At 44.4% G+C, this 12,133-nt stretch overlaps 1 protein-coding gene across 5 annotated transcripts in view; it reads left to right on the top strand.

Moving 5' to 3' along the window:
- The window catches only part of BRD3 (bromodomain containing 3), a 41,541-nt gene that overhangs the window by 9,727 nt on the left and 19,681 nt on the right, over positions 1-12,133 (top strand). The window lies entirely within an intron of this gene.

Genomic DNA, 12,133 nt, shown 5'->3' on the forward strand with positions numbered 1-12,133 from the left:
AGTTTGGTTGCTTTACAAGCAAAAAAAAAGCCACGAGCTGTGTTGCTTACAGCTCCCCAAATGCTTGAGTGTTCTGTGAATGCAAGTCCTGCCTCCTGATCTGCAGATCACAGCACTGTTAGACTGCTGGGTGTCTCGGTTTGGTAGCGCAGAAGTTTGGGGAGTTTTTAATAATACCCTGGGAGGCTCCTGCTGAAACTGAGTAACTCCAGACCTCAAAGCTTTCTTTCTGGAAAGAATAAATGCTAAGATTGTGTATTTCTTTCTCTTTAGTCTGCATTGGATAAAAATACTCGCTCATGCGTATTTGGTGTTTTGAGACAATGTTTAATAAAAGGCTTGGGCAGGGGGTAACAGTTTTATACAATATTCAGCGTAAGCTTGATTGCAATATTGTCTCTTCAGTGCTCAGTGCTGAGACTGTAGCTATTCCAGTGAAAGGCTTTTTAGTTGTAGTGACCTATGCATGCAGAGTTTAAATTAAGAAAGAATGCATGTGTGATGTGAAGTGTCGGAGGGTTGTTTTCAAAACTGACTCTGGAGTGTTAGTTCTGTTATCTTCAAACGAAAACTAGACTTCTGGGAATAAAACCGGTGTCATTTAAGCAGCAAAGTTCTTACAGAAACTTTAGTTCTTGTCATTTAAAAAGTATTTAGAGGAAAAGCATGTTGAAGTCTGTTCCAGCTCAGTAAGCATGCTGGGCAGCCTTCCCCTCGCACTGCCTGTCTCTAAAGGAGGCTGATTTTATTATTAGTCAGTGTCTGCAAATGCAAGTGTTTCTGTGAGCTTCATAGCTGGTTGTGTCTTTGCACTGCTGAGTACAATGACTTAAATCACAGTTCTTAATAATCTTGCAAAAGGCCTCTTTGCCGAGTTAAGAACTATGTGTTTAGAGCTGACCTCTTAAAACAGAGCTAGTCTAATGGGGGATTTTGGTATCCTCAAACCTCACCTGCAGGCCAGGGCTCCAGCCTGCCTGACCAGAGGTTCTCTCCCTGTGAGGCTGAAGGCAGTGCACACACAGAGCAGTTTGCTGGGGCTTCCCAGAGTTTTACCAGGCACCTCTTTTACTCGGTGCAAGTCCTGAATGAGGCTGTTTAATGTTTACTTTTCCCCTTGGAGGGGAGGCACTTGTGCAGTGGGGTGTGGGTTTCCAGCCAAGCCCTGCTGCACTCCTAGAATCTCACTCCTCCTCCCGGGAGTAATCTGGGAGCCCGATCGCTCTTGTTGACAGCACAAACAACTCGGGAGTCAAATCCCACTCCTCGGCAGCAGCTGAGTGATGTACTGAGGGCTCATATTTCAAAGGCTTAATTACTTTTACAAAATATATTACTCTGTCTACTTTGGTAAGATATCAGGTGCTTTCAGCACAGGCAGAACTACACTTTGCTAAATAAATGAACAAAGAGTGTTTTGCATCTCAGCGTTGTTGATTGTTTCTCTTTAATCCTGGTTGCTCCTTCTTCGCTAATTTGCAAAATTCATTAATCCGCAGTGGGTTCCCCAATCATTACCACGAGCCATATGTTTTGTTTTGTTGTATGTGGTGTTGGTTTTTTTGGCTTTTGTTTTGTTTTGTTTCAAATTGCCACATTATTCTTCAGTAATAGCCCAGAACACCGTTGTAAGCAGTAGAGTTCTGGGAATTGGGAAGGAGCCATTGTGTGCTGTGCTGCTCAGTGAGCTGTCAGGACATTTTGGAAGGATCTCTGCATCTCGAGCTTTTCATTCCACGGGGTCTTACTGTGACATTGGTGTTGTTTTGTCAATCATAAGTGCTTGTTGGAGGTGAACAACTTTTTGTGGGGCACACTAACTCTTTAACCCACTTGTCACTGAAGCCAGTGTTGGGAGGATGTAAATTCTTCTGGAGAGCAGTGTGGAAATTCTCTATATTGTGCTGTGTTTTCTAGTAGTCCTTTTCCCATTCTTCTTGATGAGATACTGGCTGAAGAAACAATTCACTTCTATATTGGGTTCCTTATGCACCTTTCCAGGCCTTAGTCTCTTTTCAGCAGATGTTGTATTTGGAAGTATTTCAGCCAGATGGATCACCTGGGAGGAGGAGGTTTTCTTTCCTGGGAGCAGGGCTTTCTGCTCTCCACCAGCATTGCAACAGGTGTAGGAAAGACAATCTGAGGTGAAATTTCTGTTCTTGAGGGACCAAACTGCCCTGTCTGAACTGATCCCATTTACTGTCAGACTTTGAGATGTGGACTCAGATGTGATTGACACCAGTCTGCTTTGGGAGTGATCCTGTTTGCTCCTGTCTTTCCTTTAAAGAGAGAGAGGCAGGGACAGGAAAGGATTGCTGTTCACTCTTGAAGTTTTCACTCGGAGCCCTTTCCTGACACAGCTGCACTGACATCCGTGCAGAGGACTCATGCACTGACACAGATGTACAGGCAGAGATGTTCTCTATTGTGACTGACTTTCCTGTTGTAACCAAACCCTACCTGACTGAAGAAAATATACATTTTTCTTTCTGATACTTGGTCTTCAAGTTGCTCAACTTACCCTTGTGTAACATCACAGAGGGTGCCTGGCTGGGGATCTCCCTTTCTCAAAACCCATCAATAGGGCCATGCTGAGATAAATCTATTTTCTAAAACTGCCCTAGTTGATGGGTTTGACTATAAGCAAGTGCAGAGTTTGCAGTCCAGAGCTTTTTGCTGGGAGGGGCTGTAGGATGTAGCTGCCTTTTTGCTTACCAAGGCTGGTTTAGGAACCGTGTTGTGCTGTGAGCTGTAGTGAAAGTGATAAACTGAGCCTGTGTGTGTCTAGGAATTGTGTCTGAGTTTAGTGGAGAATGCTGTTCCTTCCTGGAAAGCATTGCTTTTTGCAGCTTTTTTTAGTGCTACAGTCCTGTTCAGGGTCTGTGAAACAGTGTGGAAGTGCAGCTCCTCAATGAAGAAAGAGGGAATGTTTCCCCTGGAGTGCATGCTTGCCTGAGTTGGAGTCTTATGGATCAGCCAGTGTGCTGGAAGTGTGTTCCTTCCCTGGCCAGGAACAAGCCACATGGGAATCAACTGGGATACTTGTGTCCACACTGTCATGGTCATATTTCCTTTGACTTGAACTTCATCCATATGCAGGAGCTCTGAGCAGCTTAGGGCTTGTGTGCTCTAAGCCGTGGGTGCTCTCAGCAGGAGCTGTGCTGGGGAGCTGAGCTCCTCCTGTCAGGAGCCTGTCCATCTGCCTCAGCGCTGTTCCCTGGGTGTCTGAGGCAGTAGGGAGCACCTTCCCCCCCTTTTCCTGAACCAGCAGCCTCTGCTCCCTGCATAGGGAGGAGTAACAGACTTTAAGATCCACATTTTTCCCTTTCTCGCAGACCGTTTGGGGATTTAAATCAAACGCACAAACTCGGAGAGTGGAAACTGCTTTGATGCTCTCTGAGGGAGCGACAGCAGCTTAACTATCACAGTTTGTTCACACCTCAGCTGACCTGGAACTTCCTTGCATAGCTGAGCAAGTTTATGGATCTACCCAACCTTAGCAAAATCACTTTTCATCGGAAGTAGCAGACCCCATAGAGCCTTTTGTACTTGTGTGGCTGTGTTTGCTTTAAGTTAACACACGGAGTTATTCTGGGACAATGTGCTTGTTCAAACACAAGGCACTTCAATTGGTTCGGAAACAGATAAAGCCGAGCTGGTGGGAGTGTGCTCAGGGGATGAGTGGTGGTCTTAAATAGGAGGGTGGCTGGTGTAACAAGTGACTGCTCTGCCTGCAAAGCTGCAATAATTCCCTTGGTGGGTGGGGGCTCTTCTTCTGCCCCATTACCAGGTCTAATGTTACTGTGGCTCAGCTAACAAGCAGTATATTTATGTCATGGTAATTCAGTCCCTTTCGTTTCATTCTTCATCCCCTTAAACTGTCTTGATTGTCATGTATTGATTTTAGGTGGACTTTGCATGGGAAAGGTGCAGGGCTGTAGTTGTAAACCCAGAGCATGATTCAAACTAGTGGCAGCTCATCCATTTTTACTGCACTTGTAATGCTTTTTGTCCTGGAATGAATCCGTTTTTCTTCAGAATAGTAACTTTAATAATTGAAATACATAAAAAAAAATTAAGAAGTTAAGTAGGAGAAAGCGTTGGATGCAAGAAGTGGGGAAGGGAGGTTCTTGATGAAGATATTTTCTCTAATGAATCACTCTGGTTCTGCTCTGTACAGTGAAATGCTTCAAACAAGTCAACAGACGGATGTGAGTCTGTTTATTAGAAGTCTGTCGATGTTTGCATGGAGCTGCCCCTAAGGAGAACATCTGTAGCACTTGTAAATCATATTAATAATGCTGATATATGGCCTTGGAGAACTGGTGGTGTAAGGGAGAATTGCAGTAAAGGTTATTAGCTACACAGAGCAGGAAACAACCCTTTAAATAGGCAATACAGAGGAATTAAGTGCTATTTGCAAGGGCTCTGCATTTTATACTTTATTCAGAGTACTTTCTGTACTTAGTTTCATTAAGAGGAGGTAATCTTCCTGTTCATGTAGCCTCTTAAACTCAGCTGGAATTTGACTGTATCTAAGCCCCCCTCCCTAACATGTTTCACTAAGGACCTTTTGGGTGTTGTGGTTTATCTTTTAGAAACGTGTTTAAAGGGTGCTGCAGTGTGGGCAAAGGGATAAAGCAGATGGCAGTTTTAGCTCTGTGCTGTATTTCAATGACAAGTGGTGTACTTAGTGAAGAAGTTGTTTCCAGAAACCCCAGTGATGGTATTTGAACACCTTGTAAATGCAGGTTCCTTTGTGCTCTTGCTTCTTTTTTTTTTTCCCCTTTAAAATTTGGAGCAACTGTAACACTGGGAAGGAGTTAATCTATAAATGCGTGGGAAAAGGCTAATGACTTTAATTGCAGATGGCAGTGGAAATATTGATATCCCCATTTTACAAGTGGGGGATAACAAGCCTGCAGCCTGGGGTGTCAGAACTGTCAGCAGGCTGGTTTGTAGCTGGGGTTTTTGTAATTCTGTGCAGGTACAGCAGATGCTCAGAGATGCTCTGCCCAGCAGGGAAGTAGTTGAGCTCTTGTGGCTTTTTCTTTTCTTTTTTTTTAGCCTTTTCTTCAAAAAGCTTTGTGTCCAATAATCTCTCTTTTTGGAAATCAAAGTGCAGAAAAGGAAACAATCATGACAAAACCTGTTGTGGAAAGGCTCTGTGTCATTTATTCACTGTATGCTGAATCAAACAGTGAATTTGAGGGTTTTTCTGATGCTGTAAAAGTACACATAGTACTGTATGCTGATTAAAAAGGGGAAAGGCTGACTTTTTCAGGACACAAATGTTTAACTGTGCAGATCACATCCTTTAAAAAGCAGAAAACGAGGGTGCAGATGTACAATAATCCCATTAGGAGTTCTGGACCCTGTGTGGGTGTTACCACGTTCTGCTTTACTGGGTGTACCTAAATGCTGCTGCTGTGCACGTATTGGCTGAAACTTGGGTCAGGGCCAGAGTGTGTGGGGTTTTTTTTTGTTCTTTTTTCAGTTAGCTTGTTTGTTTTTTAATAATTTAACTGAAATACGATGTGTTGACCTGAAATTGGCAAAACTCTTTGCTGGAGTCACAGGATGAATCATCAGGAGTGTCACTTGTTGGAGAAGTCATGCGTTGGAGCAGGGAGGCTGTGAAGGAATAGGGGAAACAAGGGGAATTAGGAGACAGAGCCTTGAAGGAGATGGGTTCTGGTGCTTTAGTCTGCAGTTCAGAAAAGTCGACTGAGTGTGATCCAGTGGGATTTCTCTTGGTATGATCCCGTTCTGCAGCACTGCTGCAAGGAGAAGATGCTTCTCCAGGGCTGGCTGGCACTGACTCCCTCAGCTCTCCCAGCTATTGTAACTGAGACAGTGGCAGCACCCACACGTCTGATCAATCTGACAAGAGTCTCCAGCCCTAGATACACAGCACGGAACCTCCTTTGTCATTTTACCTCTCTCTAGCAGACAGCTGGGAAAGGAATTGACTCAGGTAGAGAAACCGCAAAGTGTGGAGAGCTTGAGTTTGTTCCTGTCTGTGCTTAAATCTTCCTTAGAAAGAGGTTTATCTTGATTGACCAATTAGTTGTATCTTGCAGGTGATAAGTCTGCAAAACCCTCTGTGGTGAGGTGCTGAGCCACAGAGAGACCTTGCAACTTAGTGAGAGGGGAAAGTTGCTGAGCACTTTGCAGGACCAGGCTTGAAGTGGTTCTTGAACCCCAGAGGACTGAGCTGCTGTGTGTTGTGGTTTGCACTGTACTTCCAGTGTGCCCTCAGCCACATTCCTGCCTCCCTGAGCTCTCCTGCCTCCCTGAGCTCTCCTGCCTCCCATCCTGCTCCTGACATGCTGAGAGCTTGGATGGTATGTAGCCATGTGCCAACACCTTCCCAGAGCTTCCTTTTTGCCTGTCCCAAGCTGCAAGGCTGCTGCTGCATGATGGCTTTTGGGGGGCTGCAGCCACCCCTGCAAATGCTAGAAGCTGCCAAATAAGTGTGGAGTGCACTGGATAAGAGAGAAAAGCTGCTCTGAAGCAGGATCCTTTCCCTGTAAATCTTGGCTCTGCTGTCTGGTTTCTCCCTGGCTCTACCTGCATTAGGTGGTGTGGGTTCAGCCCTTTGGGTCACGCAAGGTAATTCCATTGCATCTCCACCTTTCCCCTCTGGGAAGAAATGGCACGAGCAGAGTCTGCCCAGACATGTGGTTATCCCAAGCACTTCACTTGCTATGCCAAATCTGTCTTATGTAAAAGCCCAACACTTTCTTTTTTTTTTTCTATTGCCATAAAGGTGTGATTTGTGTATCTTGTGAGAGGCACAACCACCAGCATTTTCCTGTGAAACACCTACCCATTCCCATCCTGTTGATTTGGATGTGCAAGCCACCAGCTGCTCCAAGTACTCTGGAACCTGTTCATAGATCTTATTTATTACAGCCAAGCATTTGTTAACTTTTTCATGATAGGCCACCCAGCTAATTTGCTGAAGTACCTCCTGGCAGATTTTTTTGCAAGTGCATTTCTGCTTATCTCAGTTCAGCCCTTACTGCAGAATCAAGTCTCAAAGCTGGCTGAGCTCCTTCAGTCAGGAATCCAACACCAAGTAAACTCTGTAACCACTCACTTTTCCTTTCTCCTGGAGCCATTTTAACAAAACTCTATAACTCAGGAGCTTGCACAAAACCAACATATATCTGAGTTGAAATTTGCCTCCGTGTTTTCAGAGGACCACAGAAAACAGGGCTGGGAGAGATGTCCAGAGGTCCTTCTGTCCTCCCCAGTGCAAAATAAGGTCAACCATATCCAATCCCTTACTGAGACTGGTCACTTAAAACTGTTCTCAGAAGCAAATTCAAAGCTATGAAAATGAACTTGGTTTAGTGTTAGACAATCACTCCTTGCACTTGAAACTGCAGTCTTTAGAATGCAGTTGAGCCCCATCTGATTTGTGTATTGCAGGAGGTGTGTGACATGCAGCTAAATTCTTGTTCAGACTCAATCAGAAGGTGCTTTCTGTGGCCTTAGTGACTTGGGGGAGAGAAATACTCTGGACTGTAACGATCAGAAAATTCATCACTTTATTTGAAGTGCCTAATAGCATTTATAAGTCTCCAGGGCTTTTATTAAAGTGACTTTAGCGTACCCCTGGGTTTGAAGGCATGTTGTCAGAGACCCTAGAGCAGCATGATTTGCAGGGGGCCCTGGTTGGTCGTCAAAACTGAAGACCCTTGAAATTACCAGTTATTCCTGGCTGATTCCTACCTACTGGTTAGGAAGCCACAGGCTCCTTACTGAGGAAACACCTGCTCTTATAATAGCCAAGGAGAGAGCAAGGGTGGGAAATCCATCTGCATAATCTGATGAGCATTAAACTCACCGAGTCAAAAGCCAAGGAACTGACTTAATCTGCTGTGATCTTTTCCCCCTCCCTCAGCAGAGGTGAGCTCAGGACACAGTTGCATCTCCCAGTCTCAGGATGCTATTAGGGCGGTGCTCAAAATAATATGCATGAAAAGCAAATCTCTGATGTGTGGAATTAATGATTTGGGAGACAGCAAGGACAGCTGAATGGACTTTCAGAGTGCTGCAGTATGCCATAGGGGCTCTCACAAGCCAAATTCCCAGATCCTGCAGTGAAGCCAAGTGTAAATGCTTCATCCCAGTGTCTTGAGGGGGTGGCATATTGTGTGTGGTGTGTGTCTGTCTGCCAGGGCAGGGTTGGCTGATAAAGCAACTCATCTGTCCTCAAGTCTTGCTCTCAAATTGCACATCCCTTGAGTTTGAAGACAACATCCCTGCTGACAAGTTAGTAGGTACTGAAAGCTGCCTGAAGTTCGGTTCCTGTGTGGGGCTGTGAAGGAAAAGGAGGACATCCACCCTCTTTATTTCCTTCTGAGGGAGTGCTGGTGTAGTCCTTACTTTTGACAGCCATAGAATGGAATGGGTACAACCCTCATGAATAATCATACTTGACTTGGAGATTGTATTGAGGTTTAGTAGCAGTGCTAAATCTCTCCTGCAGAGAAGGTCTGGGCAGGATGGCCAAAGTTGGGCTGCTTCTCTGACATGGTTGTAGCACATGGTGGCAAATCTGACCAAATTTCCAAGTGTTGGTAAAAAAGAGACTGAGAATCTGCTTTGGAAGCTGCAAAGAGCCAATGTGGGGATGCAGTGCTTGGAGCAGCAGCTTAGGGGACACTGCTCTTACTGCCCTGCTGTCACAGTGTGGGTCTGGATGCTTGTTGGGGGCTCTGGGCAAGTCACCTCACCGTGGTGTAAAGTGTGAGTTGTGAGCAGCAGCCCTTTGAGGAAGGACAGGGTCTTTGTGTGTACAGAATGTGAAGCACCCAGGGACCTTGGTGTCTGCCCAGCCTCTGTGTGCTACTGTAATGTAAATAATAATGTGCAGATAACAGCAAGGTCAGGGAACATCTCTCAAACTTGATAATTTTCCCTAATGGCAAGATTTATGTGGCTGTTTCTGGCTGGGCTGGAGTTGTGCCAGATTTTGATCAGTGTGTCCAAGTAACCACGCAGAAATACTATACCAAGGGGAGGGGGAAAACCGAGGAGTTGTTGGTCTGCCAGGCTAACATAAAGCCTGCAATCTAAACAAACACCATCGGGTCCTGCCCGGGAGCAGAGCATCCGTTAAATGTCGGGCAGTGCCAGAGGAAGTGGCAGAGCCGTTGGCTGGAGCAGCAGGAGTGCTGGCACACTGCACACTCCGTGGGGCTCCAGAGCTGCTTTTAAAATAGTCCCCACCACTGCAGACAGTAAAATGTTATCCTGCTAGTGCAGGGAATTATTAACATGTTTTCTCCATGCCAACTGTCTGACCCTATGCAAGCAACTCAGTGGAAGAAAAGGTTTTTTTTTAAAAAAATTCATCTAACCTAGTTGGGTTTTTTGATGCCTGGTTTGCCACACTGAGGTTGCAACTTAGCACAAAAAGACAGACTTAAACTCCAGAGAAGTAAGGTTTGTCTGAGAGTTTGGGTTTTGCTTTTAATTACTATCTCAGACTGAATAAGAAGGAGAAGCAATGTTTACTCTTCATGTATGACAGCACTTCAGGGTGTACTTTAAATTTGCAATATCAAAACTATACTTGTGCAGACAGAAAAATCAAGAACAGCTCCTGCTACTTGAACATTATAGGGCTGAGGAACAGGATAAGTAGTGATTTAAAAATTAAAATTTAAGAAGTTATTACTGCAGGGCTAAAAGAAGTCTAACCTTAGCCCCTCACTGGAAGGTGCACATGATGTCTGGTTTTGGCAGTCTTTGCTCCAGGCTTGTACAGTACCTTGTACAGTGATGTTCTGGGTCACTGTCCCTAATAGTTTAAATATTTATTGATCCCAGTGCACTTTCAGTAGGTGCTGGAGTGCTGTGTAGTTCAAGTCCACCTGTAGTTATGGAACAATTTACATAAGCTTGTTTATTTTTTGTATGTGGGTCTACTAGGCTGTCCTCTTGGATGATTTGTCTGGCAAGTTGGGCTGTCATATGGTCATGGCTCTCCCTTCCCTCACTTAATAAATGGTGCAGATCTCTCAGGTATTAATTTGTCTTTAATTCAAAGCCCTTGACTTTTGGACATTTTCAAAGCATTTTCACCCTCATCTTCCAGATTCCTCATAACACTTAACACAGTCCTGCTTTTAACATTCTTAAAAATGATACCATTTTGAGTCTGTAAAGATAAAGTAATAGCTATAAAAACAAAATTTTTAGTTTTAAAAGTTACAGAGTGATCCAGTATCAAAGCAGCTTCCCCAGCAAATTGTAAGGAAGCTGTTGGACCAAGGGTTAAAGGTGCAGTGAGGCTCATGCACATTAAAACTTTATTTATGGCAGGACAGGACTTCCAGCACTGCCAGGGTAGTCCCGGTAGTTATTCCTGACTTTCCTCTGCAGGATCCAGCAGTTAAGTGGGGTTTGTAGCCACTTTTGGGTGTAAAAGCCAGTGAGTTGGAGCATGGAAGTTAAAGAGCCAACACCAGTTGTCTGTCGTGGCCCTGCCCCTCCTTGTTTTGGTAATGTTCTTAATTAAAATCCTTTCTGACTTGTGTCACTGATGACTGTTCCATCCTACTTTCATGTGGACTGTACAAGCCTTGTTTAAGCTCGAGGATCAAAATGGCCCCGTGGAGAGGCAGTGCCTGTCCCAGAGAGTTTTCTCTGCTGGGTGGGGACAGAAAGGAGCTCCCACTATCTCTGTGGCACAGATGAGGAGCTGTGGGGTAAAGATACTGAAAGGCTTGGCTAAGGTCAGGGAGAAAGTCTGAGAGAAGCAGGAGCTATGGATCTGTGGTTTGTTGCATTACACTCCTGGAATTTTATAAAAATTAATTTAAAATCCTTATCAAATTTGAGTTTGAGAGGCAGGAGGACATCAGGAAATTCAAATGAAAAGAGAATCATATTTAGCCTCAGGTTATTTAAAGGGAAGACTAAAGTTACACTGCACAGTTTCAAACTTGTGACCCAAATGCTCTCTAGCAGTAGGAATTGCTCTCTGTGGGTGTTTTATTTCCCCTCGATCCTTGCACTGGATTCAGTTTGTTAATCAAGAAGACAGCAAACAAAATGTTTCAGTGGTGGTCACCAGGGGCCTGCAGCCAGCGTTGCATACTCTTGGATGATGGATGTTGCTCAGAAACCTGAATCCACGCAGGGAGCTCCCCAGAAGGAGACTGAGTGAAACTTCCTAATTATCTGTTTTTTCTTGGTTTTAATTCTTTGTCTATTTACCCCCCTCGATCTGAAGATTGAGTTTTGCAATATTTCTGCCGTTGCTTTGACTTGATGGAACGCCAGGAGAAAATGCTTCCCCAGTTCCTTCCAAGTCTGAAATCCCAAGCAAAATTGAAATTTCTAGTTTTGAAATTCCTTGTCTAGAGGATGCCAGCATCCCTTTTTGGCTGCTTGGTGGTCGCCCTGCCTGTCACCAGCAGCATGATCAGGTGAGAGATCAGTTCTTTTTGAACTAAGCTGGACTCCTGAATTATCAAAAAAGAGGCTCTAGAAGCCTGATTCTGGATCTATATGTAAATCCATGGCACAAGAGAGTCCTACTGTCATTTTTCTACATCCTTGGAATATAGTGGGTGTTGTGAACAAATGGTGGTAGCATCATAACTGGACTTGTGTTTTCCCTGCACAAATAATCACATGTATTCACACAGGGCTTTGGTTTAGGTTTTTAACAGTTCCCTCCCTCTCTGCTGCAGATCTGTTTGTTTGTACACAGCTATTTTGGTCAAATTTCCCCCAAGTTAGGTATGTGTTTACTTTTTGCCTTCATCTAATCAGCAGCTCAAAGGGTAAGTTGATGTTCTAAATTTAGTCCAGATATTCAGTAGAGATGATTAGGGCTGTATCAAAGCAGAGGTTTTTGGGTTTTTTCTAGTGTGTCTCACTGCTCTCTCCTTCCTGTGTTGCTGCAGCTTCTGTCTCTGCTCATGTCTCTGTGCAACCAAGAAGCATATGTCAGATATTTGTATGGCTTTCTAGATGTATTTGAAATAATTTGCCTCTAGAAAGTGATTGTGGTCTGTTTGCCACGAGAGGGGTAGCTGCAGTCCTGATGTGAGTTGAAATATCCAATGTTTATGGAAGATGACATAGCAAAGCTGTTTACCAT

Source organism: Lichenostomus cassidix, chromosome 17 (assembly GCF_008360975.1).
Source record: "Lichenostomus cassidix isolate B80296 chromosome 17, HeHo_3.0, whole genome shotgun sequence".
NCBI classification, from domain to species: domain Eukaryota; kingdom Metazoa; phylum Chordata; class Aves; order Passeriformes; family Meliphagidae; genus Lichenostomus; species Lichenostomus cassidix.